This window comes from Tursiops truncatus, chromosome 8 (assembly GCF_011762595.2).
Source record: "Tursiops truncatus isolate mTurTru1 chromosome 8, mTurTru1.mat.Y, whole genome shotgun sequence".
NCBI lineage: Eukaryota > Metazoa > Chordata > Mammalia > Artiodactyla > Delphinidae > Tursiops > Tursiops truncatus.
The window spans coordinates 93,172,415-93,199,805 of NC_047041.1; the positions used below are offsets into that span (position 1 = coordinate 93,172,415).

At 48.9% G+C, this 27,391-nt stretch overlaps 1 protein-coding gene across 8 annotated transcripts in view; it reads left to right on the forward strand.

The window, feature by feature from the left end:
- Positions 1-27,391, forward strand: part of TSPAN18 (tetraspanin 18) — a 181,567-nt gene that overhangs the window by 23,056 nt on the left and 131,120 nt on the right. For all 8 annotated transcript variants that reach the window (XM_073808803.1, XM_073808804.1, XM_073808801.1 and 5 more), the window contains exon 2: positions 10,680-10,761. The gene's annotated coding sequence lies outside the window, so the exon portion shown is untranslated. The remainder of the gene's footprint in view (positions 1-10,679; positions 10,762-27,391) is intronic.

The window sequence follows — 27,391 nt, forward strand, 5'->3', positions numbered from 1 at the left end:
CAGAATGAACCCAGAGATGGGGTGATGCGTAGGGGCTCTCAAGAGCCCTATTGAGATGAAGCATCTCTCTCTCCCCACTCCCCCTTTTGCAGCCCTCCACCCCCATTTGGTTTTCCAGATCACAAGGCACTCCTCCCTCAAAACCTATTTTCCGCACAGATTTAACCAGCAGTGACCTGCCACGTGAAGAGCTTTAGTGAGAATCAATAGGTGTGGGTCTGTGGTGCGGGCTCCACGCCTGCTGCATGTAAAACACCCCGGCAGTGAAAGCGAGATTGATGCTGGCAAAACATCTGGGGCATCATAGCACAGTGGGTCCCCCTGCAAATTTTAAAGGTGAGGTGATGGCCCAGAGATGCTTGGTGACTTGCCCAAGGTCACACAGTGATTTAAAGAGAGGGCCCACGTCCTCCAGGTTCCTAGGTCGGGGTCCTTTCCAACACACCGAAACCCCTCTTTGCTGAAGCCAGGCTGCACTTTGCTTTATGATCTAGGTAATAAACCGGTCTGTAGTGCCTGTGTGGGCAAAGAGAGAGATGGAGCGAACTATTAATTAGAGGCTGGCTTTTAGAGTCCCTGAATGGAGTGTGCTATCAGAGCAGGGAGAGAGGTGCTCTGAGACATTTGCTGAGCATCCACTGGGGTCCAATCCCAGCCTGATGGGAGGTTCAAGAATGGAGAAGAGCAGGTCCCTGCCTGCAAGTGCGGGAGAGGAGAGACACATGTGAATTCAATTCAAGGCTGGCGAGGCTCGCGCTTGGCTTCCCGGCACGCTGTACTCTGGGCGGGGGTGGGAACACGGTCTTCTCCAAGCCTGACCCTGGCAGCCCGGCAGATGTGTTTATTTCTTCCTTTTCCACTTGGGAGGCAGGCGTCTGGCAGGGTGGTTAAGCAGGCAGCCTGTCGGGCCAGGCTGCCTGGGGTTCAGATCGTAGCTCTTACTGTTGAGATCTGTGAGCGGAGGCTAACTACGTGATTCCATTTCCTCATCTGTAAAATGGGGAGAGTAACGGTGCCTTTGGCGTGGCGTGGTATGACGGCGAGGCCTTGACGAGGTGGTGTTCTTAAGTGCTTAGAGCCCCACCCACTCTGACAGGTGGGATAAGCAAGAAACTAGTATTAACTGTTAGTCTGGGGAGCCTTACATGGGTGTGTGTTTCTTCATTTAAAAACTAATGTTGATCACTTTTTTTCTGATTATAAAAGTCACCTGTATACAAATGCCAGCTACCTAAAGATACCCATTGGTAACATTTTGCTGTAGTTTTTTCCATTTTTATCCCTGTGCAGTGTGTGTGTGTGTGTGTGTGTGTGTGTGTGTGTGTAATTGGGCATGTGCTGTCAAAGTATAAGTTTCAAAAAATTATAAATCCTATAGAATCACATGGACATCTAGAATGAACGTGGGTCAGAGACTGATTTGATTCGTGAATGAGGAAGCCAACAGGAGATGCTCATTGGCTAAGCTGGAGATGAGAGAAACAGCGGTTACGTAGGCATGGGAGGAAGAGAACTGGAAGATGGCTGGATTGTATACACACAGGTTAATCCTAACCGTTGGGTTATCTTTTCTACCGGGCCAAAACAAATCTACAAATTCACCTGTCACCTCCCATGAGTCAAAGTTACATTTCTCTAGAATCCCCTAGATAATGACCCCTTGGGTGAGTCTGCTAAACAGCGCTCCAGTATGATGTTGAAAGTTTGCTTATCGTTTACCTTAGCGGTATCTGTATATTCTTTCTGATCATACACTAGAAAACTACACACCTTGCCTTCTACACTTAATATTCCATCACATTCATTTTCAAAAGAAAGTTTTGAGGAAGGACCAGGATCCCCAAGGGTGTGACCAGCTCTTCAGCCCAGCTTGATTGAGGTGTCCCATCCCCTGCCATCTCGAGGTCCCAGGGCAACTGTGTTGATCTCAGTCGCCTGCTGCATTTTATTGTGTTCGTCCATTCCCCCCCCCCATCTAGACTGAGTTTCTTTTTTCTTTTTTTTAATTTATTTATTTGTTTTTATTTTTTGGCTGCGTTGGGTCTTCGTTGCTGCGCACGGGCTTTCTCTAGTTGCGGCGAGCGGGGGCTACTCTTCATTGCTGTGCGCTGGCTTCTCATTGTCGTGGCTTCTCTTGTTGCAGAGCACGGGCTCTAGGCACGCAGGCTTCAGTAGTTGTGGCACGTGAGCCCAGTATTTGTGGCTTGCAGGCGCTAGAGCACAGGCTCAGTAGTTGTGGCGCACGGGCTCAGTTGCTCCATGGCATGTGGGATCTTCCCGGACCTGGGCTCGAACCCACGTCCCTTGCATTGGCAGGCTGATTCTTAACCACTGCGCCACCAGGGAAGCCCCTAGACTGAGTTTCTTGAGGTCAGGGATTTGTTGAGCTGAACTATCTTCCTGATCCTTCCCTCTCAAGTACCTAATATGTGGCACATGGTGATTCTTCCAAGATGCTTGTTGAGTGAGCGAACAGGGATGTTAAGAAGCCTGGCCTTTGTCAGTTACAAAAGGCGAACCTTGCTGTTGGAACAAGCAGGGCTCCTCTCCGGAACTGGCCGTGTTCTTCTGTTGAGTCACAGACGCTCCCAACCCCCGCACAGTGTCACGGCCTTCCACCTCCCCATCCCTGATTCTGCCGTTTAATTGTGTTTGGAGGGCTGTATACACTTGGTCTAGAAAACCCGGCTGTCTCTTCTCTGTAGGACTCTGAAGACTGAGCTCTCTGAGTTCCTAACTTTCTATCCTAATCAAGGTCTGAAAGGGGTAAAAAGTTCTTGGCCACTTCCAGCTGTGGAGGGAGAGATGTGATGGAAGGATTAATCTCTGGGCTGTGAATTTTAAAGCTCTCTTGTTCCGTGTTGGGAAAACCCATCAAAATGCTAATAGATCTGCCATCTTCCCTCCCGCAGACGCTTTTCTGCATCGGAATATATTTACAGGGGCTTGAGCAGGGAAGAATTACAAGGAGTTGGGGTGCCCTTTGCCCAGATTCCACTGCAGCCCTGTGGGTTATAAAGTCTGAATTAATAGCCCCGCGTTGCGGAGGAGAGCTGTGGTTGGCTGTGGGGTTGGCCCTTTAGTGATGAGTTCTCAGCTTTTGGTTTCCTTTCTAGCGGCAGGGCAGCCAGTTTGGAAACATCTCTATTACTGTCGTGTGGCTTTTTAATACTGCTTCTCTCAGAGGCAGAATATCCTCTCACAGGCGTTCCCGTAGGTGTATGACCGACTGCACAGCGGATCCCCGTTGAGTTCAAGGTCTGCAGTGTGTTGAGACACATTTTGTGCCAAAGTCAGCTTCAGCACTGAGACAGACTTAGCTCTTCTTGAACCCTGTGCTACAAGTGCTGGATTGTTCTCGAAGCCTTTGAAACACCAGGTATCTTTGTTTGAACAGCCCAATGGCCTGAGAACCTCTCAGATGCACTGTTGGAAGGACAGACACTATGGGGTTAGCCTAATGCAGGCTGGCCTCAGGCAAAGTGTCTCCAAGACTTTGGCTGCAGACAAAATGGTGGGTTCTGGTCCTCCCTCTGCCTGGTCCAGCTCTGTCACTGCAGACAAGATGCTTGACCTCTCTGAGCATCCCTTCCTTCCTTTGCTAGTAAAGAGGAGAATGCTGGCCACTTGGTACAAGAGCTGTGGGGCTCACATCTTTCATTTCTTTGTTCACACAGATGAACAAAGGCCAGGCAAGCCAGGCTATATCTTCAGAGATAAGTCCCTTAAACGATTAGGGCTTCCGGGTCCCTCTGGGACCAAATGCTGGGCACTTGCCTGACAGGTCTGCTGGAGCCCCATCTCCTTGTGAGAATGAGTGAGCCTTCCTTGGCAGACACTGCTGTTGATTCTGTTTCCCTTTCCCCATGAACTGAACCGATGTTTAATTACATAAAAATGCTGTGGCCCAGGCTCACTTTCCTCATCTGTAAAATGGGAAGACGGGTAATATTTTTCTTGCAGTGTGGGAGGAAGGGGAGTGAAGATCAGAAGTAAAGTCAGCTCCAGTGTATGCATAGCCCTTGTCCTTACCCTCCTCGGGTACCAAAAACGTGCTTCCAGATGGGAAAGAGGGTGGGCAGATGCAGGGCAATGCCCACTGGTGACAGGGGGTCTCCCCAGTTCTCCTTCCTGCTCCGTAGAGCATCTTGGCGGTGGCGTCTGTTGTATGCATCCTACGGGGGAGGGCAATGGAGACCCTGGCTGGCATGTGCAGAAAAGCTCCAGACCTGCCGGCAGGTGCAGAGGAGATGATCGCTAATGACAGTTGCATTGAGAATAAACAGCTTCACATGTTAATTTATGGGGTTGGTACATCCCTCTTCTGGGCCCTTTCACCCTCCCCAAGCCACCAAGAGCCAATGGGCTCAGATTGGGAGTCCCTCGCCCATCGGGCAGACCCTCCGGGGCCCTTGCTAGCAGTGCAAGCACCCACTGTGCTGTGCCCAATGACAGGTAGGGAGTGGCCCTCCGCTCCCAGAGCAAAAGTAAATCGTAAATCCCAGTCTTTCTGAGGCTGTCATGGCTCCCCCTTCAGCCCCATTGTGACCCTGGGGCACAGTTAACAGGCTCATTCAGGGACTCATTATGGGAACAGAGAGTGATGGGGCTGAGTGACAGGGCGGGCGGCACTGGGAAGCGCTCTGACTCCCCCAGCCAGACAAGTGCAGGTGGAGAGACAAGGCAGAGGCACGATGCGCTCAGGCGGCTTCATTAAGGGCTGCCCAGGGAATCGCTGAGATGCAGGACGCAGCAGGAGCTCGTCCTGAATAAGCCTTGGCTCCTCTCCCTCTCCCCGCCACCACCCCCTGCTTTGCTAATTTAAAACAAAGCAAAACAAAGCCCCAGCTTTGCTTTGGAGCCATAAACTGCGAGCTTTTATCCGTCAACAAGCGATGCATCAGGCTGGCAGTGGCCCAGCCTGGATCCTGTGGCCTGGCATCAGTGTGGGGAGAGGGGCCCGAGGCTGAGCCGGCTTCTGGGACTCGCTGAGGACGCTGCTGCCACTTCTTGTGGCACAAGACCAAGAGTCCTTGTGGTCACAGAACTCAGAAGGATGGCTGGTCCACTTTGGGTGGCTAGAGTGGAGGAGGGTTGGGGAGAGATTTCTAGCAGGAGCTAGCCAGGAAGAGGCTCATCATTGAGCTGATCACCTTCCTCCCTCTCGCCTTTCCTTGCTGCCTCTTCCAGGAAGCCTTCCCAGCTCTCCACCTCCTCTGAAATCCTACTGACTTGGGATTCTAGGATATCAAGAGGCTCTAAATCAGTCACCTTCAACATCATGTGGAAACCTAATATATAAACGATCAGAAAGACCAGCTGTTGTGAATTAAGTGGTAGGATGTATACATGGGGTGTAGACTCCATCTGTTCTGAATGTGGACCCCTAAGGGAGAGAGGGAAGGGCCCTGAGGAGTATGGGCCCTGTGGAACCGGTGGTCATGGCCACTACCCTTTTTACAGAGAGTATCAGCAGGTTCTACTTTACATAATTCCTGGGGCCTCCAAGGGCCAATTCTGTGCTGAGCACCGTGGGAATCACTTATAATCCGTTAGCTCATCTAATCCGCAGCTCAGGCCAGTGAGGTAGGACTGTGATGGCCCATACTTCGCAGGTGAATAACCTGAGGTTTAGTGGGTTAAGGAACTTTCCCAAGGCTCCACGGGCGGCAGCTGGCCTAGCCGAGATTCAAACCCAGGCCTGTGGAATAGGCCACAGTCCTTACCGCCATTTGATGCGGAGGGTTCCCACCTACCACCTACCCTGCTGCACGTTGCAGAGAGGCAGCAGGCTCTAGTGGGGGATTCATCCCCTCCAAAGCCCACTAACAGGTGACCATCCAAATGCTGCTACACTGTCTACCTGCCCTGACCCTTCAGCCATTTTCGGGTTCTTCCAAATGGCATCTTTTCAGGGGAGCATGGAACTTCCATCAGCAGTTGGCCTGTCCCAGGCCTATTGCACACAGCTGGCAAACCAACTGCCCCTCAGACCGGAGCTTGACTCAGACACAGGGAAACTTTGGTCTCCTTGTGGCGCTGTGCTTCACCGCCTGCGTCAGCCAAGGCCAAGGCAAGAGGTAACTCTGACCCCTCCTTCCTGAGGCCTCAACTTGTAGCTCCACAGCTAGAGTGAGTGTTGAAATGGGGTGGAGCTGGGGGCTGACCGTGTTTGACTGAGTGGTCTCTGCTAGGATCCATAAGGGACTAAAGCAAAGTACATTCATAGATGCAAGAGGCTCAGCTTCTTGGGGTCCAGAGAAAATTACACAAGTAGCTGAGAGTTGTTCCCTCTCTTATCTCTATTAACCTGGTTTTGCTTTCCCACTCTTCATTTAACCCATTCTTTTACAGATATATTCACCTTCCAACTGTCCTGTTCATTTCTCCATTTCTCCATCCATCCATCCATCCGTCCATCCATTTCTGCATGCCTCCATGCATGTATCCATTCATTCATCTTTCTATCCCTTCAATTATTCATCCATCCCTGAAACCAACTACAGCCTAGTTCCTCTTTTTCTCTTCTACCATTCCGTTCTTGTATAGATCCATTCTCTACCCATCCATCTATCTATCATAGCAACTATCCATTCATCCCACTATTATTATCTGAGTCAGGAATTGAGACATCATCGCCATCTTTCAGGAACTCATGGAGCCCAGAGAACAGTGATTAATCATGGCTGTGGAAGTCTGGGAAGGTTTCTCAGAGGAGATATCGAAGGAAGGTTTTACAGGATGAGTAGGAGTTTGCCAGGTGATTTGGGGAGTGTGTGTGGGGCTGCAGTTCAGGGTTAGGAAAGGAAGAACGGACTTGCAGGCAGAGTGAACAGCAGCGAGTTTGGGCTGAGTGTGTTGGTGGGGCGTGTGAGTCCAGGTGAGTTCAGCTCAACTGTTGGGTCTGTGCGTATTGCGAGGACCTGAAGATGGGCCTGAAAAGGCAACTGCGGATCAGATGACAAAAGGCCCTGTGTATAGACAAAGGGAGGCCAGGGAACCCACTGAAGCAGGAGAGAAAGACATTTATGGGCTCAGTCTGACAGCAAAGGAGAGGGCAGGTTGGAAGGGACAGCTGCAGGCTGGCGGTCCAGCAGGAGCTCGTTTGCAGCAAGCAGATAGGCAACGATCAGGCTGAGCCCAGGCGGGGCTGGCAGGGGCAGTGAGGATGGAGAGGCAGGGATGATTTGGGAGACATGGGATGGTAGAGAAACATTGACTGGGAGAAGAGTGAAGAGTCTTTGATCTGGGTGTCCCGTTACACAGGGGTGCTCTGTTCTAGAGTAGGAATCATCAGGGTAGATATTTAAGTCTCTCATCCGGGTCCTATCCAGGATACTGAAGTGGCTATCAGAATTTTTCTTATAAATTGAGGGCTGGTATCCCCACCCAGTGCAGATTTGCTTTGATTGGAAGAAAGAAGGGGAGGAAGAAGGTCTAAGCTTTGAACTAGACCTTGCAAAATGGGCGCACCTGGCCAATATCACTAAGTACCACTGATTAAGCTCTTACTATATATTTCATGGATTCGAAGGCACACTTTTTAAAAATATATATATTTTAAGGTCTCTAAAACCAGGATGCATCAAACAAAAAGTGACATGTCATAATTAGTTTAACGGGCAGTGTCTTCTTTTTCTTAGAAGTCCGTATAATAATGGTACGATTATAACCCACGGAGTCTTACATTCAAGAAATAGGGTATCGTGTGCCAGGCTCTCGGCTAAGTCCTGTGTATACATTCCTCACGTAATCCTCACAGCCTCTTAGGAGGCATCAGCTGTTGTTAACCCTGTTTTCCAGATGAGGAGTTGAGCACAGAATAGGAAGGTCATTTGCTCAAGGTCACAAAGCTAGTTAGAGTTGGACTCAGGATCCCAACCTGTGCCACTTCAAACCTGGGGACGGCGGGGATCTTTGTACAAAAGCAAGAGCAGGTCTGGGGCCAGAACAATGGGGGCCTCTCCCTTCCACGGCACAAGACAGCCGGGTCAACGGCGACCACCATCACCCAGCCCACCACCTTTCAACGCTGCCTCTTGTCACCCAGCCCCAGTTCCCGTCTTGGCCCTAAACCTCGGGATTCTTTTCCCCCCTCCTGGGAGGGCTCCGGGCCTAACATCTGTAATGACCTCCCTCCCCCACGGAGAGGAGGGGGCTGGAATGAGATCTCAGGGGAAAGGGGGAAGAAATTCGAGCGCAGCTGGTTTTCCTCACACAACGCAGATCTGCTTAAATGGGAATTAGGATTAGTGCTGGATTTTGCCTCTCCTGGCAGGCTGGTAATAAGCCAATCTCCTCTCAGTCTGCAGGAAGGCAGAATTCCACTGAAGATGGGAGCCGGCTTCAGGCTCGGGAGTGCGAAACCTGAAAAGTAATTGTGTTAGTGACGGGTCTTGCCCGCACTGCCAGATGTGCAGCCTTCGGCTCCTTCCCCGGCGTGGCTGCAGCCTTTAATTTTGTTAATGGGTAACATTCTCCCAGGCTGCGTGGCTGACAGGCACACTTGACATTAATTCGTGTTCTTCGCGGTCCCCAGAGCTCATAAAAGCTCATTATCAGTTCTGAGCCTGTAAATGTAGTTCCCGGCTCAGGTGGGCCGGGAACTGGGAGATGCTCTGGGGGGAGTGGAGGGGCGGACCTCTGCGTGAGCCAAGAAATAAACTCCTCCCTCATCCGGGGATGCGACCTCCCAGGCCTCCGGGAGGGGAGCAGAAAAGCAACTCTGTAGGCTGAACCCTGGGTTCAAATTTGCATTCAAGCAAAGGGGCTCCTGCCCTGCTATTTGAGGGGAGTTGATCCAGTATTTTGGGAAGGCAGTTTGCCAAACGTGATGTGTGCAGAGCCTCTGCCCGGCGGTCCCACTTCGGGGCATCCGGGCTTTGGAACTGCATGAACTTTTCCACACATAAATGTGGGCACCGAGGGGACCGTTGCCACAAAGTGGTAATGGCCAGAGATGGAAATATCCACGTATCCATGGTGGGAGAGGTGAGTGCATTGTGGTCCACGCTTCCCATGGGATACTGTGCAGCTGTGAAAAAGACTCCAGAAGATGCACGTGTGCTCACTCGCAGAGGTAGACATGGTATCACTGATAACTGGGGTTGTAGAACATGCGAGGTAAGATCCCATTTGTGTAAAAAATTGCCACTGTCTGCTTGTGGGCCCCCATGGGCCCATGCTTCTGCACACATGTACACACATGTGTGATTACATGTAATATAGCCTACAACGTCATATTACAAAGATTTTGCAGTGGGTTTATCTGTTAAATAGAATGAACGAGTATGGACAAACTTTCACTTTTATAGTTAAAAATGAAAATTATATTATATTATATTATATTATATCCATCCATATCCGTATGTATATGCACGTGTGTGGATACGGATATGGCTGTATATGTATACGGATGTGTATATGCATCGTGAATTCCTCTGACTAGCCTTAGTCTGGCCCATGACACTTGAGGTCCCTTGGGCTGACACTGCCTGGGTGGACGTCTGAGGCAGAGATAGCTAAATAAAGCGAGATCACGTCCTCTGGCCAAGCCCTGTTCCCCATCAGTTAGCAGGGAGTTCTGAGAACTTCTTACATGCCCAGGGGGCACTGCTGTTGGGATCTACAGGGTCGACCTTGAACTCATGGCTCTCCTGATTGCTCCTCTCCTACCATGGAGATGCCCTTGCAAGGGACTTGACTTCCCACAGACCTGAGTGTAGCCCTGGCCCTGCCCCTTTTCAGTGGTAAGACCTTGGGTGAGTTAATGCCTCTGAATTCACCATGGTCCTTATCTCTAAAGTGGCCACACTTTCTCATGGAATTGTTGAGGGCGTCGGGATTAGTGTCATTGTCATTTGAGACAATATGAAAATTGATCAGGGCTGCTTCTGTGCCGCCAGGTTGTGGGGAAGGGAAGGACGGGGGTGCTTAGCCCTCCCCGCTCCCATTCCGCTGTGAAGTTTTGCCCTTTTGTTACTCAGCTGGGTTTGTGAACAAGCTGGTCCCCTGAGACCGGCCTAAGCCTTGGCTGACAGGTACGTGGCCTGGACATGGTGAATTTGATCCTTCTCCCGTGACCTGGGGGCTCTTTGTCAAACTGACGGAGAGGAGGCAGGGGTCGGGGGAGAGGCTGGACTTCTCGCCCCTGCACTCGGGCTGAGCTGCTTTTCTCACCACCAAAGATTTCTCCACATATTACTTCTCTCTTCACGGATACCAGGTCTTGAAAATCTCCGTCTGCCCCAAAACCTGCATTCATTAGGCAATGATTAATTCGCTTTTGCATTTTCAAAATGACTCAGAAAGCCTTTTTTCTGCCTGAGGAAAATGGAGTTCCCACACCAACATGATACTATTCTAGCTAGAAGCAAAGTGATCCAATGTGTCGCTGTGGTTACGGCACGCTCCGTCTCATCACAGGGACATTGTGCAGGCTTCCTGATTTTGGAAGACTGAAAATACGCCCCAGTCCCTAGGCTCTGGGGATGCCATCCTGGGACCCTCTGTGGGGCTGGGTGCTTGCTTCTGTCTTTCTGGCCACAGGGCCTGTGGCTTCTGCACCTTCAGAGATGGGAGGAGGGAGCGGGTGCACAGCTGGACGAAGTGGCCCCCAGAAGCCACATGCCCCCCACACTTGCTTTTTTAAAATATATTTCTCCCTCTTTTCCTTCTAGAGTTTATCCTGAAGCTACCATCAGAAAGAGACTTCAAGAGAATCTTGACACCCCTGAAAGGAAAAGACACCAGTTGAAAGAGGTATGATTGGAGACATGGGAGTGTGGATCTTAACGTATTCAAATAAGAGGGTCTAATCTTCTCTCTGCTCCCTGCCCCTCCAGACTCTCCATTTCTGAGTGAGAAAGCTCTCAGCTCATGCTGGAGGGCAGGGCAGGCAAAGGGCGGCTTTTCTCTTGTCCTCACCCCCAGATGTTTGCTCGGGGCTGGGGAGCGAAGGTGAGGGGTGAGGAGACAGAGGCTGATGGGGTCTCACCAGACTGGGTGCCACCCCACTGACGGGGCCGAAGGTCATGCTGGGTCCTGAGTCGATCCAGGAAGTGAGGGTTGAAGGGCTGGAGGGAGTGAGCCCTCCAAGGGAAAGCAGAGCTCCTGGGGGGACCACGGAGGGTCCCGCCTCTGTCAAGGACCCCTGCCACGCCTCCCCTTCCTCCGCACCCACCATGGTCTTGGGATTGTGGGAAGGAAATGCCTTCCTGGGGTGATTTCCAGCCCTTCCCTCACCCCATCCCCTCCCCCATTCCAGGACTGTCTTTTTGGATAAAGTTCAAATCCACAAGGACTAGGACCAATCACCAAATTCCATGACGGAATTGGGAACGGAGAAGCCTTGGTCTGCTTCTTGGGCTCTGGGAGCTTCTTGGGCTGCCCACAATCCCAGGACTGGTGACGGGCTGGGTCGCCTCAGGGAAGGTTCCTGAATGAGGAGCCAGGATATCTGTCCTCTGGCCCAGTCTGTGGCACCATTGTGCCTCTAGAGCCCTTACAAGCCATTTCCCTCATTGGACCTCATTTTCGCATCTGTAAAGTGGGGCAGCAGTGACTTGAATCTCTGTTCCAGCCCGCAGGTCCTCAGTTGCTGAGGTCCCAAGACCAGGGCTGAGCTGGGGGAAGGGCAGATTTGGGGGCAGCGGGGAGGCAGAGATGGAGGTGGGGCTTGGGCATGGCTGTGGAGAGGAGAGGGGATTTGAAAGCTCTGAGGAGATTCGATTGCCAGTCTCGAGCAAAGGATGACTCAGAGCCTCAGGGGAAAGACCACAGGGTCTGAGGTGCAGCTGCGACTGTGTTTGAGTCCCAACTAATGAGAAGAGCCAGATTAACCAACACTGACTGAGGGCTTCTCCGTGCCAAGTGGAGGGCTATGTGCAACCCCTCTACCAGCAGCCCTGTTATCACCTCCATCTCAGGGAAGAGAAAACCAGGTCTCAGAGAAGTTAAGCGACTTGCTAAAGGTCACCCAGCAGTAAGTAATGTGGCTTACTTGAAGCCCCTCCCTGAGCTACCCAAGCATTCTTGTGCATTTTGCTTACCAGCTCTATGACTTGAATCTTAAGGTTAAAAAATCCTTGAAGCTAAATCACCTCTCCGAAATTCATTTCCTGAAAAAGACATGGAAGTGAGTTCTTTCCTAGAATTTTTTTCTTAAACTTTGGGCTCTTCGTAAAATCTCTGTGAGTCTTGATTTTCTGATCTCTGAAATGGGAACATCGCACTTATTCATGGGGTTGTTTTGGGGAGAAGATGAGATGAGGGGGCTGAAGAAATCTCCCCACACCCTCCCTCCCTACAGACCCCCTCCACCGGCCTTCCGCCTCCTGGGGCTGCTGTGAGGGTGGATGGCGTGTACCCACGTTAAAGTGCTGCGCCCAGCCGCCTGATGGTGTTTGCGATTTCAGCTGCCTCTGGTGCCCATGGTTGGGAAGCACCGGCCACTTTCTGACTCACTGATCTGATATTCACCTGGTCTCCAAGTTCATCCTCTTAACTTTGGATGTGCCCCCTGGCCGGCCGGGATTATTTTAGGCTGGAATCCAAGACAGGGTGGCCAGGTCCTAGCAGCAGATAAAACAGGGCCACGTCAAGGCCCACCCAAGAGGTCAGTGGCAGAGGAGCAGCGAGGCCAGGGCCTGGGGGGCTTCTCTCACGCCCTCGACAGCGTCTGTGTCCCACAGCTCACCCTGCTCTGCCAGCCTCCTGGGCCATAATCCACATTGTAAGCCTCCTGGCAGCAGCCGCCCTGGTCCCTGCAGGAAGCTCTCACCTTATCACAGAGCCTGGATCCCACCAGGTTTTCTTAATCAGGAGAAGGCACTGAAGCGAGTCAGAAAAAGCTTAACTTCCTCGGGATGTTTCTCCATCAGGGGAAGCCGTGGGCCTCAGACGAGAGGAAAGAATCTCTTTAAGTACAGAAAAAAGCAGCAAGGGGGCCGTCGTTCTTGTTTTACCTTCAGCAGGGCTGCTGAGGGAGCAGAGTAATTTTGCCTGGCCCCTGTTGTTAGTCAGGAAACAGAAATTATAGAGTCACAGGGAGAATCCAAAGATGAGTGTCAGCGACGGGCAGACAGGCGTGAGCTGTTGCGGGAAATGTTTGCTGGGGGCTGGTGGAGGCTGAGTCGAAGCTCTGCCCTTCAGTAGCTGTTTGACTCCGGGTGAGTGCTTTGATTGCCCGGAGTCTCAGTTTTCTTATCTATAAAATGGGCAAACAGCTTGCACACCCCACCCCACCCCCAGGTGGTTATGAGGGCCAGGAAATCACCGGCTAGATGAACGAGGGCAGCCCCCTGGAATAATGTGGGGAGCCTCCCAAGGTGACCTCCTTGAAAAGGCTCAGGCTCTTGGGATGTGAAAGCTGGGTGTTTGTGGCCACACAGTGGGGTTACCCTGGAGACACATACCTCTCTCTGTGCGTGGTCTAAAAAAGGACTGAGATGAAGGGCCTGGCTTGTGTCAGCTCTCTGTTCTGACACCGCTGGGGCATGGGGCCATCTCGGGTGTGAACAGCTCTCCCTGAGCCTTTATCCCATGGTTTACACTTCGCTCCTGGTGATCTTTCCTGGGCCCTTTCTGTAGGTAATCCCTGATCCCCCCACACCCCAAGAGGCAGGGAGTAATGAGCTCTTTTTAAGTGAGGACAACTGGAGTTCAGAAAAGTGGTAAATTATTCCAGGGTTCACCTCTAAAAAGCAACAAGGTTAGGACCCAAACATGGGGCTCCTGCCCTAAGGATAGTGTGTTTACCATAGCCACCCACGGCACCCACAGTGCCCGCAAAGGCACCCTTCCACACCTACAGAGGTGCCCTGTGCGTGTCCATAGGGACTCCCCACAGCACTACAGTGGCTCCCCATGGTGCCCATAGAGCCCCCTAAGTCATTCGTGAAGCACCCCCCAGGAACTCACAGCATCACCCCATGGCATTCATGGTGGTCCCCATGTGTCCCCAGAGCATCCCACATGCCTGCAGTGACAGCCCACAGCTCCCATGGTTGCACTGCTCCTGCGTTCTCCACCCAGCCTTGCATGGAGTTTGGAGGTCAGGCAGAAAGGGGAATCCCTTGATGTTTTTGTCTCCCCAGCCAGCCCTCTATAGCAGGCTGAGCAAATGAGTGAAGGCAATTTTTAGGAGGCCTCTAGATGGTCCTCCTGCTGAGATCTGACAGTGGGAAGCAGGTGGCTGGTGGGGGTGGGTGGTGGTGAAGGAGGCCTGGCTGCCGCCACAGCAGAGCCTGTACCTACTTACCTGTTTTTCCTTTTGTTGCTTGTACTTTTGGTGTCATAGCTAAGAATGCATTGCCAAGTCCAAGGTCATAAAGGTTTACCTCTGTGTTTTCTTCTAAGAGTTTTAAGGCTTTAGCTCTTATATTTAGGTCATTGATTCATTTTGAGTTAATTTTTGTACATGGTGTGAGGTAGGGGTCCAACTTCATTCTTTGGCCCGTGGGTATCCAGTTACTCCAGGACCACCATTGAAGAGACTGTTTTTCCCCATTGAATAATCTTGGCACCCTTGTTGAAAATCCATTGGCCATAGATGTGTAGGTTTATTTCTGGATTCTCAGTTCTCTTCCACTGGTCCATATATCTATCCTTATGCCAGTACCATGCTGTTTTGATTACTGTTGCTTTATGTGTAACTTACGGAGAAGTATTAGTATATTTTAAAGCTCCCCAGGTGATTCCAATGTGCAGCCAAGGTTTTGCACTACTGGTGTTTAGAGGAAGATGAGGCACAGTTAGGGAGGCTGGTTGAGAGGCTGCTGGAATGATCCAGGGCAGTGCACGGTGGAGAGGATGTGGCCCTGAACTAAAGCTTCAATCGTGGGGGTGAAGAGGCCATGATAGAGTTGAAAGAGGTTAGTGAGGGAGACATCCTGATTCTCCTTGATTCCAGGAAGGCTTTAGAGATGCCAAAGGTGAGAACGGAAGCCAGTGGTCCAGGTGAGCTTGATTAACCTCTTACCCACCCCAGTGTGATTCGGAGGAAGACCTGAGTCCCAGTCCAGCTCTGCTCCACTGTGTGACCTTGGGCAAGTTGCTCAACCTCTCTGAGCACCTCCATTGCCTCTGTAAGGTGAATTGATATTCTCTGCCTGCTCATTCAGAGGGTTGGGTGTGGGTCAAGCGGGTCAGCTCTGCAAAGGCTGGAAGGGACTTAAAGGCCTTGACAGATCCTTGGCAGAGAATGCGTGGCAGATCCTCCACCCCAAAGTTCCTGCCAGGTGGTTGTCAGTATCCGCCCAACCAGGGACTTGAGGCTCATAGCCTCCAACGCAGCCTATGCTGCCTTGGGCCGCCTTGGGCTGTCTCTGACAGGTCAACATGCCTCCTTGTGCTGCACTGAGATCTATTTCCTTGTGCCTTCCATCTTCTTGCCCCAAACCTGCTTTGTGGGGCTGAAGGGAGCAAGCATCACCCCTTTCCCTCCCGGCCATTCTCCTGTGTCCCCACCCCACAGCTTCTCATCTTCTGGGTGCAGGGTCGTAGTTACCTCTGCCTCCCTCTGAGGATGCAGGTCGAGGTGCTCTCTGCACTTCTTGCTCTCTTGACCCTCTTCTGGGTGGACTCTGGCCTGAACTTGGCACTATCATAGTTCAGCCCTCAGAGCTGAGGCCAGAGCTCCAGCTGTGTTCTGAGTCCAGCCAAGGTGGGTGAGACCATCATCTCCCTCAGTCCAGAACTTTGATGTCTGTTCATGGAGCTGACGTGGCGTTGGGATCCAGGGATTCCCGCATCCTGTTTGGACTCAAGCTCCCATCTTTTCGTTGACCAAGTAGAAAAGGGATTCACTCTTGCTGCTTACATCACATTTCCATGCATTATTTGTAAACCATAAGGCAGGTTAATCCAGGAGGGAGAGCACAGCTTTGGTATTAGATGAATTTCAGGGCTATTTCTCAGCTGGGGCAGATGAACTCAGTGTACTCTCCTGTTAGATGAAGATAGTCATTACAACTGCAGGCTTCATGGTCAAGATTAAATGAGGTGATGGATATCAAGTGTGTAGCCCACTGCCCAGGAAGGAGACAACATTCCAGGAAGTGGTGGATCTCATTACCTGTGTCGTCCCAGTACCACCCTTCCTTTTTGTCCAATTCTGACTGATGGGGCACAAGCCCTGAGTTTAAGGGCAGGAAGGGGTAGCAGCCCCAGGCCTCGTCTCCCTCCTGGCTTCCCCCTCGCTCTCTGGGACACGTGTGTGAGGGGACAGGGTGACAGGTTCTCACCACCCCAGTTTCCTGCTTACTCAGCTCAAAGTCTGCCAGAACCTTCTGGCCTGGGGCCAGCCCTGTGTCCATATGTGACTCATGACAGCAACCTGGTCCTTCTCTGCCTTCTAGGATATTGTCCATCCCAAACCTTTCCTTCTTTTGTTTTGCAAGTTGTTTTAAATTTGCACAAGAAGGTTCATCCCAGGACCACACACCCATTGTCCCCGATGGGAAGCTCAGCCAGTGGAGCTTATTCCCTCCGAGCTGCCCCCTCTCCCTCACCTGGTCGGCTGTGAGAGCAAGGCCAGACCACCCCCTCACTCTGTGGGGTGACCACTACTTAACATCATGGAGAGATAATAATAAGTCTAAACTTCCTCTTCTAAAGAATGAGCAAATCATTGTTTTTCTGTTCATGCAGCAAAAATTAGCAAAACATGCCCTTAAATGGCTTTTTTTTTTTTTAAGTAATGACCTATATCCACATTGTGAATCACAGCTGAAGAACTTTCAAACAGCCAGATGTGGCAAAGAGGGAGGGAAAAGAAACCCCATTTTCAGATGCATGTCAGCATCAGAGAGGGGAAGTGACTTGCCCGAGGTCACACAGCTATGGAGTGGTAGAGATGGGCTCAGTCTGTGAGTCTTCTGACCTGGACTGGTGATCATTCTGCTGCACCCAGCTGCGTCTTTTATTAGTTAAAAGTGTAAAATAATGTATTTTAATTTATAGCCTACAAATAAAGGAAGAAGTCCAAACTGGCTGACAGTGATGTTTGGTGGCTGTGTTAGTATATTATCTGAGAAGAAATGAATGGGGCCGTTCCCTGTGCTTTGGGGTTTGCCGAGCTGTCTTCCCTTTCTGGGCCACGGTCAGGGCTAAGTTATGAAAGAAAGGCACTGTGGGATGGAGGAAGGAGATCGGGCTGTGGATTCTGAAGCTGTTTTTTTTTTTTTTTAATAGACTTTATTTTCTAGAGCAGTTTTAGATTCACAGCAAAATTGAGGGGAAAGTGCAGGGAATTCTCACATTCTCTGTCTCTATATACATCCTTACGCACATGTACAGCCTCCCGCACTACTGACATCCCGCACCCAGTGGCACATGCATTACAATTGATGAACCTACATTGACACATCGTTATCACCCAAAGCCCATAGTTTATACTGTGGTTCTCTGTTGGTGTTGTACGTTCATTCTATAGGTTTTGACAAAAGGATAATGACATGTATCCACCATTATAGTGGATACTACTATAGTGGAAACTACTCATACAGAGTATACTATATACTATATACATACTACTACTATATATATACTACTATGTATATACTATATACAGACTACTATAGTGGAAACTGCTCATACAGAGTAGTTTCACTGCTTCACCAATTCATCCTTCCCTCCCTACTAAGCCCTGGCAATCACTGATCTTTTTACTGTCTCCATCGTTGTGCCTTTTTCTTCATGTCATAGTGTTGGAATCATACAGTACAGAGCCTTTTTAGATTGGCCTTTTTTCACTTAGTAATATACATTTAAGGTTCTTCCATGTCTTTTCATGTTTTGATAACTCCTTTTTTTCCCCTATTTTTTTTGTTTGTGGTAAAATACACATAACAGAAGTTAATGTTTTAACCGTTTTAAGTGTACAGTTTGGTGGTATTAAGGGCATTCAGATGGTTGTGCAACCGTCACCACCATCCATCTCCAGAACTCTTTTCATCTTGTGAAGCTGAAACTATACCCATCAAACAATACCTCCCTATTCCCTTCTCCCAGCCCCCGGCACCCCCCATTCTACTTTCTGTCCCTGTGATTTTAACTACTCTAAGTACCTACGTAAGTGGAATTGTACATTATTATTTTTTTTTTTACTGCTTACTTCACTTAGTGTAATATCCCCAAGGTTTATCCATGTTGTAGCATATGTCAGAATTTTCTTCCTTTTTAAAGCGGAATAATATTTCTCAGTATGTGTAAACCACATTTTGCTCATTCATTCATTTGTTGATGGACACTTGGATTGCATCCACATTTTGGCTATTGTGAATAATGCTAAGGTCATTTCTTTTTAGCACTGAATAGTATTCCATTGTCTGGTTGTACTACAGTTTATTTATGCATTACCTACTGAAGGACATCTTGTTTGCTTTCAATTATGAATAAAGCTACTATAAAACTTCTGCAGGTTTTGGTGTGGACATAAGTTTTCAACTCATTTGAGTAAACACGAAGAAGCACAACGGCTGGATTGTACAGTAAAAGTATGTTTAAATTTGTGAGAAACTGCCAGACTGTCTTGCAAAGTGGCTACACTGTTTTGCATTCCCACTATAACAATGAATGAGAGTTCCTGTTGTTCCACATCTTCGCCAGCATTTGGTGTTGTCAGAGTTTTGGATTTTGGCCATTTTTATAGGTGTATAGTGGTATCCAATGTATGCAATTCCCTGATCACATATGGTGTAAAGCATCTTTTTATACGCTATTTTCCATCTGTGTATCTTTGGTGAGTTGTCTGTTCAGGTCTTTTGTCATTTTTAAATTGGGTTATTTGTTTACTTATTGTTGAGTTTTACAATGCAAGCTTACAAATTTACAAGTTCTTTGCATATTTTGTATAATAGTCCTTTACATATATCTTTTCCAAACATTTACTCCCAGTCTGTGGCTTCTTATTCTCTTGACAATGTCTTTCACAGAGCAGAATTTAAAATTTTAATCAAGTCTAGCTTATCAATTATTGCTTTCATGCATTATGATGTTGTATCTAAAAAGTCATTGCCATACCCAAAGTCATCTAGATCTTTCTCCTGTGTTATCTTTTAGGAGTTTCATAGTTTTGTGTTTTACTTTTAGGTCTGTGATCCATGTTGAGTTAATTTTTTTGTTGGTTATAGTATCTGTGTCTAGATTAGTTTTTTTTGCATGTGGATGTCCAGTTGTTCCAGCACCATTTGTTGAAAAGACTACTTCTTCTACAGTGTATTACCTTTGCTCCTTTGTCAGAGATCAGTTGACTGTATCTATGTGGGTCTATTTCTGTGCTCTCTATTCTCTTCCATTGATCTAGTTGTCTATTCTTTTGCCAATACCACACTGTCTTGATTACTATAGCTTTATAGTAAGTCTTTTTTTTTTTTGTGGTAAGCGGGCCTCTCACTGTTGTGGCCTCTCCCGTTGCGGAGCACAGGCTCTGGACGCGCAGGTTCAGTGGCCATGGCTCACGGGCCCAGCCGCTCCGCAGCATGTGGGATCTTCCCAGACCGGGGCACGAACCCGCGTCCCCTGCATCGGCAGGCGGACTCTCAACCACTGCGCCACCAGGGAAGCCCCCTATAGTAAGTCTCAAAGTTGGGTAGTGTCAGTCTTCTGACTTTGTTCTTCTCCTTTAATATAGTGTTGGCTATTCTGGGTCTTTTTCCTCTTTATAAAACTTTAGAATCAGTAGCTGATAACCACAAAACAACTTGCTGGGATTTTGATTGAGGTTGTATTGAATCTATAGATCAGGTTGGGAAGAACTGACGTCTTGACAATATTGAGTCTTCCTATCCATGAACGTGGAATACTCTCTAATTATTTAGTTCCTCTTTGATATCTTTCATCATAGTGTTGTAGTTTTTCCTCATATAGATTTCGTACATATTTTGTTAAATTTCTACCTTGTTTCATTTCTTTTGGTGCCAATGGAAATGTATTATTATTTTGTTAAATTTCAAATTCCACTTGTTCATTGCTTGTGTATAGGGGAGCAATGGACTCTTGTATACTAAACTTGTATCCTGCAACCTCACTTTGCTGTAAATACTTATTAGTTCCAAGAAGGTTTTTTTTGTCATTTCTTTTTTTTTGGGGGGGGGTGGGTACGCAGGCCTCTCACTGTTGTGGCCTCTCCCGTTGCGGAGCACAGGCTCCAGACGCGCAGGCTCAGGGGCCATGGCTCACGGGCCCAGCCACTCCGCGGCATGTGGGATCTTCCCGGACCGGGGCATGAACCCGTGTCCCCTGCATCAGCAGGCGGACTCTCAACCACTGCGCCACCAGGGAAGCCCCTTTTTTTGTCATTTCTTACAGATTTTATACGTAGACAATCATGTCATATGTGAACAAAGGCAGTTTTATTTCTTCCTTCCCAATCTGTAAAATTAAAACACCTGTAAAAATTTAAAAAGCTTCCTTCCCAATCTGTGAAAGTAAAGAAACCCTATGTCTTATTGCGTTAACTAGGACTTCCAGGACAGAACTAAAAAGCAGTGGGGAGACTTGTCGCATTGCTCCTTAATGCGAGAGTTTCTAGTTTCTCACCATTAAGGATGATGTTAGCTGTAGGTTTTTTGTAGACATTCTTTATCAAGTTGAGGAAATTTCCCTCTATTTCTGGTTTTCTGAGAGTCTTATCATAAATGAGTATTGGATTTTGTCACATGCCTTTTCTGTATCTATTAATGTGATCATGTGCTTTTTCTTCTTTAGCCTTTTGATATAATGGATTACATTAACTGATTTTTGAATGCTGAACCAGTCTTGCATACCTGGGATAAATCCCACTTGGCCGTAGTATATAATTCTTTTTATACTTTTTTCATTTCTGTTTGCTAATATTTTATATTTTGTTGATGATCTTTGCCTCTATGTTCATCAGAGGTATGATCTGTAGTTTTTTTTTCTCAGAATGTCGTTTTTGGTTTTGGTATTAGGTTAATGCTGGCCTCATGGGATGAGTTAGGAAGTATTTTCTCTGCTAATATTTTCTGGAAGAGATTGTTGCAAATTGGTACACTTTCCTCCTTAAATGTTTGATAGAATTCACCAGTGAACCCATTTGGGCCTGATGTTTTCTCTTTTGAAAGGTCATTAATTAGTGATTCAACTTGTTTAATAGATACAGGCCTATGATTGTTTATTTCTTCTTGTATGAGTTTTGGCCAGTTGTGTCAAGGAATTGGCCTATTTCATCTAGGTTATCAAATTTATGGGCATAGAATTATTCATAGTGTTCTTTTATTTCTCTTTTCATGTTTGTGGGAACGATAGTGATGTCCTCTCTTTCATTTCTGATATTAATAATTTGTATCTTCTATCTTTTTTTCTTAGCCTGTTTAGAGGCTTTTTTATTTTTATCAATTTTCTCAAAGAACCAGTTTTGATTTTATTGATTTTTCTCTATTGAGTTCCTCTCCTTTGAAGCATATGTTTTAATCTGTCACTATCTGCGGGATCTTGAGGGTATACCCCTTCTATTCTCTCAGTTTCCACATCTGCAGAATGGGTATTGTGGCAACAATACTTAGCCCAGTGTTCTTTGAGGGCAGATATCAAATGTGAGTCCACATTCATTGATTCAATAAGTATTTGTTGAGCCCCTACTATGTACCAGGTTTTGCTCTCCATTCTAGGAATATCATAGTGAACAAAAGAGCGAAGTCCCTGCCCTCATGGAGCTTGGCTTCTAGTTGCAGGAGACAGAGGTCAAACAAGCTGAATGTCAGGCAGTATTAGAGGCAGGGAGTGGCCAGGGCTGTGCTATTTTGCATAGCGGGTGCTTGGAAGGCCTTCCTGATCAGATGTCATTTGAGCAGAGACCTGCAGGCAGTGAGGAATGAGTCTTGACTTCATGTGGGGGAAGAGCCTTCCTGGCAGGCAGGCAGCTGGCATGTTGGAGGACCAGCAAGGAGGCCAGGGTGCTAGAGGGAAGGAGGGAAGGAAGGAGAGGCCAGGAGGGAGCTGCCAGCTAGGTGAGGACTTTGGATTTTGACTCTAAATGTGATGGGAAGCCAGTAAACAAGGAAGAGACAGGATCGGATTTACATTTTACCAAGATCACTCTGGCTGCAGGGTGGAGGACAGACCACAGGGGACAAGGAGACAGGGGTGGAGACTGATGTTAGAAGCCAGGCAAGAGATGAGGTGATTTGGAAGAATAAAATGGTGGTGGAGGTGCTTTGAAGCCAAAACATTCACCGTCTGTTTTGAAAGTAGAGCTGAAAGACTCACTGATGGGGTGGAAGAGAAAGAGAGGTGTCAAGGGTGACCGTAGAGTTTTGTAAACGGAGGAGCTCGGGTGGCTAGGCTTTGGAGGAGTCTAAGGAGAACGTACTGAGTTCCCTTTTGAGGCATTTTAAGCTGAGACATTTATCCATCCAAATGGACGTGGCAAGAACATGGATGGAGATACAAACCTGGAGTTCAGGGGTGAGGTCCGGGCTGGAGAGACAAATTTGGGAGCCATCAGCTTATAGAGTATTTCAAGCCTTAGTGCTTAATGAGATCCCCTGGGGGTGAGTGTGGATGGAGAAGATGATTGGGGAGTGCACGGTCTTGGAGGACCTGTAGAAGGTGCCCACTGGCTGCTAGCTGGAGCTGCCCTGAGGGTGGCCCATCCAGGACACCAGGGTGAACAGATATTTTTGCATTGTCCTGGGAACTGTTCCAGAAGAGAAGCCAGCTGCAATAGCAAGCCCAGGCTTAGCCTGCCCTGAAGGCGGGCGTTGTTCAGCTGTCAGTGACCGACATAAAATAGAACAGGAGCAGCAGGACATACCTAGGATATTCAACACCTGGGGAAGATGGCTTTTAAACACCTGTCATCTCTATACAACAAAATTATTTTCAGTAACAGTGGTGAAATAAAACCAATTCTAATAACGGCCAGAAAAGAAACAATGAACCTTTCCCTTTAGTGGACTTCGTATATAGAACCAGGCCAGTCAACAAACAAACAGACATTACAGTGCAAAAAATGGGGGAAAAGGTAATGGGTTCATACTTGTTAATTACATTAATGTATATTTTGAAAAAAGAGAAAAATACACAAAGTTCCAAAAGAGTGAACCCCACAAGGTTGGGAGAATGAACAGAGGTGGCGGCCTTGGCGATAATCCGTTTCTGTTTCCTCATCCTTAAGTCACTGCGCTGTCATTGCCTGGTTAAAATCTGCTATTTAACTGTGAGAATATCTGGTGGCATAGGGACTGGAACTATGTTCAAAGAGGACTCCAGCGTTCTGAATCCTTATTCTCACAATGAACGTGTGTAGCAGAATTGGCTTGTGTTGGGGAATAAGTGGGTGTTCTCTGAACTAATGTCCATGTAAACACAATGTTTATTAAAGGTCAAGTAATAAAAATGTGCTCATTTGAAGCTTCCACACGTATTATTAAAACTCAGCTGTGATTACAGCAATTGTTTAGAGCCTGGAGCAACAGGACTTTTTTTTAAGGCAGTATGTTTTATCATTGACATTGTTTAGAATTGTCAGCTTTCAGTCGGTTTTATGTTTGTTTTTAAATTCCCTACAGGCAATTCATCCCCTATGGACCCTGCGCAGACCACTCCCACTACCCCGCCCTTGGGAGATGTTTCCACGAGGGTTGTTGGGCAATGGAGGGGAGGGGGCGGGGGACCCTGAGGGGGAGACCCTGTGGGCTGGTCTTGCAGTATGGCCAGCTAGTTTGCAGGTGGGCATAGGTGCAGAAAGGCCTTCCAGGTGTCCAGTACACACTGAAGAGGGAGGCAGGATGGAGCCTGGTGTCCTGGGGGACCCTGAGTAGGTTGGCATTAGGCTCTAGTTCCTAAAGGCCACCCTGGTTCTGAGTACCATCTGTGCACAGAGTTTAGTATTACAGAGGGTCGGGCACCGAAAGCTTCATCCGTGGGTGACGGTTTGCCCTGGTGGATGTGAGGCTACCTCCCTCCCGGGGACACATCCAGGCCTGCCCAGTGGGATCCCTACCCTCTCTCCCTCCCTTTCTCTCCTTCCCTTTCCCTTTCGGCAGAGCGGTCCGTGAAGACGGCCGTTCTAATGAAAAATCTCATAAATACCAGGAGAAAAGCATCCAGGACTTTGGGTTTTTATCTCTTCCAAGGCTCCCTGGAGAGCCTTCTTGGTAGGAAACGTCCCTTCGGAGCTGAGATTTTCTCCCGGGCTTCAAAGACGGGGCTCGCTTCTTAGGAACACAACATCTGTTTAAACTGAACTTGAACCGAGAGGCAGGCGCATCCCACCGGAGGGGAACAGGGCAAAGCAGGGGTGCAGAATCTGCTGTCTGTCTCTGGGGGAAGCTCCGCAGGCCCGTTCCTCCTTCTGGTGGTGCATCACCCTGCTGGGCAGTGGCTCTGGGTACATGCAGAGCACTGCGGGGCAGGGGGTCTCAGACCTGCGGCTGTGTACTGCCTGCGCTCCAAATAGCACCCAGGCCCATGATGGTGGAGACCTCCTCAGCCAGGAGAGGGAGCGAGGAGACCCAGGGCGATAGAGTGGCTCCTCCAGCCTGGGAGGTCCCCTCGGGCCCCAGGAGCCCCTTTCCCAGTGCTGATTTCCCAGCTCTTGGCATTTGTGCCGACACATCCTCCCTCTCTCCCTCCCTTTCTTCCTTTCTTTTTCCCTCCATCATTCACTGAGCATCCAGTGGGATACAGGGATTAAAAATTCCCAGTCCTCGACTTCAATGAGCTCAAAATCTGATAGAACAACCTGATTCCTTTCAAAGCTAAGAAACATCGAGCCCTTTGTGCGCTTGGGCGTGTGTGCCAGCGCACGCTGTTATTGTTAAGGCTGCAAAACAACATTACAGAGAGCTTGGAAAACGAAGGGAAGAGAAATCGCTCAGTGCCCCTCTCAGCACAAGAGGCCCATTCCTTTCCTGCTTTTGTTCCCACCCAGGAGCATGTTCGGCAAAGATGCCTCCAGAAAGTCCGCCGAGTTCGACTTCCTGCTTTTCTTTGCGCACCAGCTCCCGCTGCAAAACAATCGCGTAGTACTCCTTCCTGGACAGCACTGGGTTAGGGGCCCCCTCTGTGGGCATGCAGCTCGCTTCCAGTGTCCACCAATGTTAGATGCTAGATGCGTGCCTCCTGGAAACGGTCGCTAGGTTAGCAAATAAAACTACAGGACGCCCAGGTAAATTTGAACTTTGTATAGCCAGTGAATCATTTTTTAGTGCGAGTATATCCCATCAGTATTAGTCCCATGGACTATTTGGAACATAAGCTAAAACGTTATTTAGTGTTTATCTGAAATGCAAACTCTTCACTGAGCATCCTGGATTTTATCTGGCAACTGTGTGCCTGGAGGGTCTTGTGGGTATTCAATGCTCCTTTATTTAACGATACAGAAAACTAGCTGCTGCTGTGTTTTCTTTCCTATTTCATGGGGGGAACACTCTCCCTAACTTGAATCTATCCTTTTTTGCTCTTGATCGATCGTGCCTCCCCGACAACTCTGATCACCACGGCTCTGTGGCTTAACACACTTGGGGGTCAAGGAATCCAGCCCCTGTGGTCCCTCCGAGCACATCCTTTCCCCCGCCTTTTTCTGGAAGCTTCCAAGGACTGCAGATGTTTGGTTTGCTTTGTGAAGGGAGGAGGAGGGGCTGGTGGGAGGTGTGAATTAGCACTCCTCCTTGGGCCCGAGGAACTGCTTCCTCCAGAGCCCGCCAGCTCCTCTGGCAGCCACGGATATAGGCAGTGTACTCGCCTTTGCCCTGTTAGAGAGAGCAAAGGTTTGAGGATGTTGATACCGGGCTGCAGACCCATAGAGGTTTATGACACCTTTCTCTCCATCAATGAACTTATTTTTCATTCTAAGGCAGCTTCAGGGAATAAAAATATAAATCGAAGTGGCAGACAGTAAAGAAAGAAAATGATTGCAGAGTGGGAAGACAGAGTGATGCCTTGTGGTTAAATGGATTTTCTGTTTAACTGAGGGTTAAGTAGAAAACTCATTTTGATTCATCCTCTGCTCTTGCAAATCTTTCTGAAATGTATCAGGCTGCTCCCTGGTTTTCCTAAGTGCAGCATAATGACCATAATTGAATCTCTTTGCTGGCAGAGTATCCTGTGGGCGTCGGGGTGCGCTGTTGTAAATGTCAATCCTCTAGGTGTGGCCAGGACTTGGGCTTTAGAGCCTGCGGCGTAGGCTGTGTTCTGTGCAGTGGCCCTTCCTTCACTTTCGCTACTGTCTCACACTGTCTTCCCAGCCACCCTGGGCTGGGGCTCAGGAAAGGACCATTTTAGAGATGTGGAAACTGAGGCCCACCAGGTGAAGGACTTGCTCCAAGTCACTCTGGCTGGTAGAGGAGCTGGGCCTGAAGCCAGTAGAGGTGGCAGTGGTGAGTTTGTCTGGATTCAAATACTGGCTCTCACTTCCTGGCTGGAAGAAGACCATTAAGCTTCATGAGCCTTGGTTTCTCCATCTGTGAATTGGGCATAATAGCCTTTCCTTACAAAGCTACTGATGAGATTAAGTGAGGTAATCATGTGGGTGGGCTGCATACCTGGGCCTTTATATATTTAAAAGAAAAACAGCACACACACTCCCTTACCCTCAAAAGTCCCACACACCCCGGTCCTGGGACCCTGCGTCCAGCTTCTTTCCGCTTTGCTGTCCTTCCTCCTCTGTGCGCTAGTCATTTTGCGAGAGTCCAGGGCCAGAATGTCTGGGTTTGGATCCTGACTCCATCTCCCACTCCCTGTGTGGCTGTATTTCTGGGCCTCAGTTTTACCATCTATAAAATGGGGGTAATAGTAACCTGCCTCCTAGGGCTGCCATGAGGATTAAAAGCAAGAGAGCTTGTCCAGGCCAGTGCTGTGCAAGGATTTGCCATTGTCCTTCTAGGACTTGCTTAAGTGAGTCCAGGTTCACCAGTCTTTCAGGATTTGGTCCATATCCTGAGCACGTTAACAGGAGGGGGCTTTGGACCCAAGCTCCCTCTTGGTGTCCCGGGAGCTTGCACGGTCAGTCTGGGGAGAAGGAAAGAGCCCCACTTTCTTCCTGCCATCGTCTGGCTTACGTTTACCCCTCCCCAGGTGCTCAGAGATGGACACCAAGAGGGAGCCGTGGTAACTTATGAGGGGCCCTGGTTACTGGATGGAAGACTTCTGCCCTGACAGGGCCCCCTAACCAGAGGTCATTGCCCTCCAATAGCCTGTCTGTCTGAGGCCTTCGTGCTCCCTCTCCGTATGTCATGGATTTCTAGCATTTCAGGAAGGCATTTGTTTTTCTCCTTATCAAGGGATCCACTTGGAGCACAGAGGCCTGTGTGTGACCTCCGGACCCTCCCTGGGGTCAGGGTTGAGGGGTGGGGAGTACTCTTCTCCAAGCCAAACCCCGGCCAATGAGGCCACCTGTTCTGGCCTCTGGGCTGCTGGGTCCACA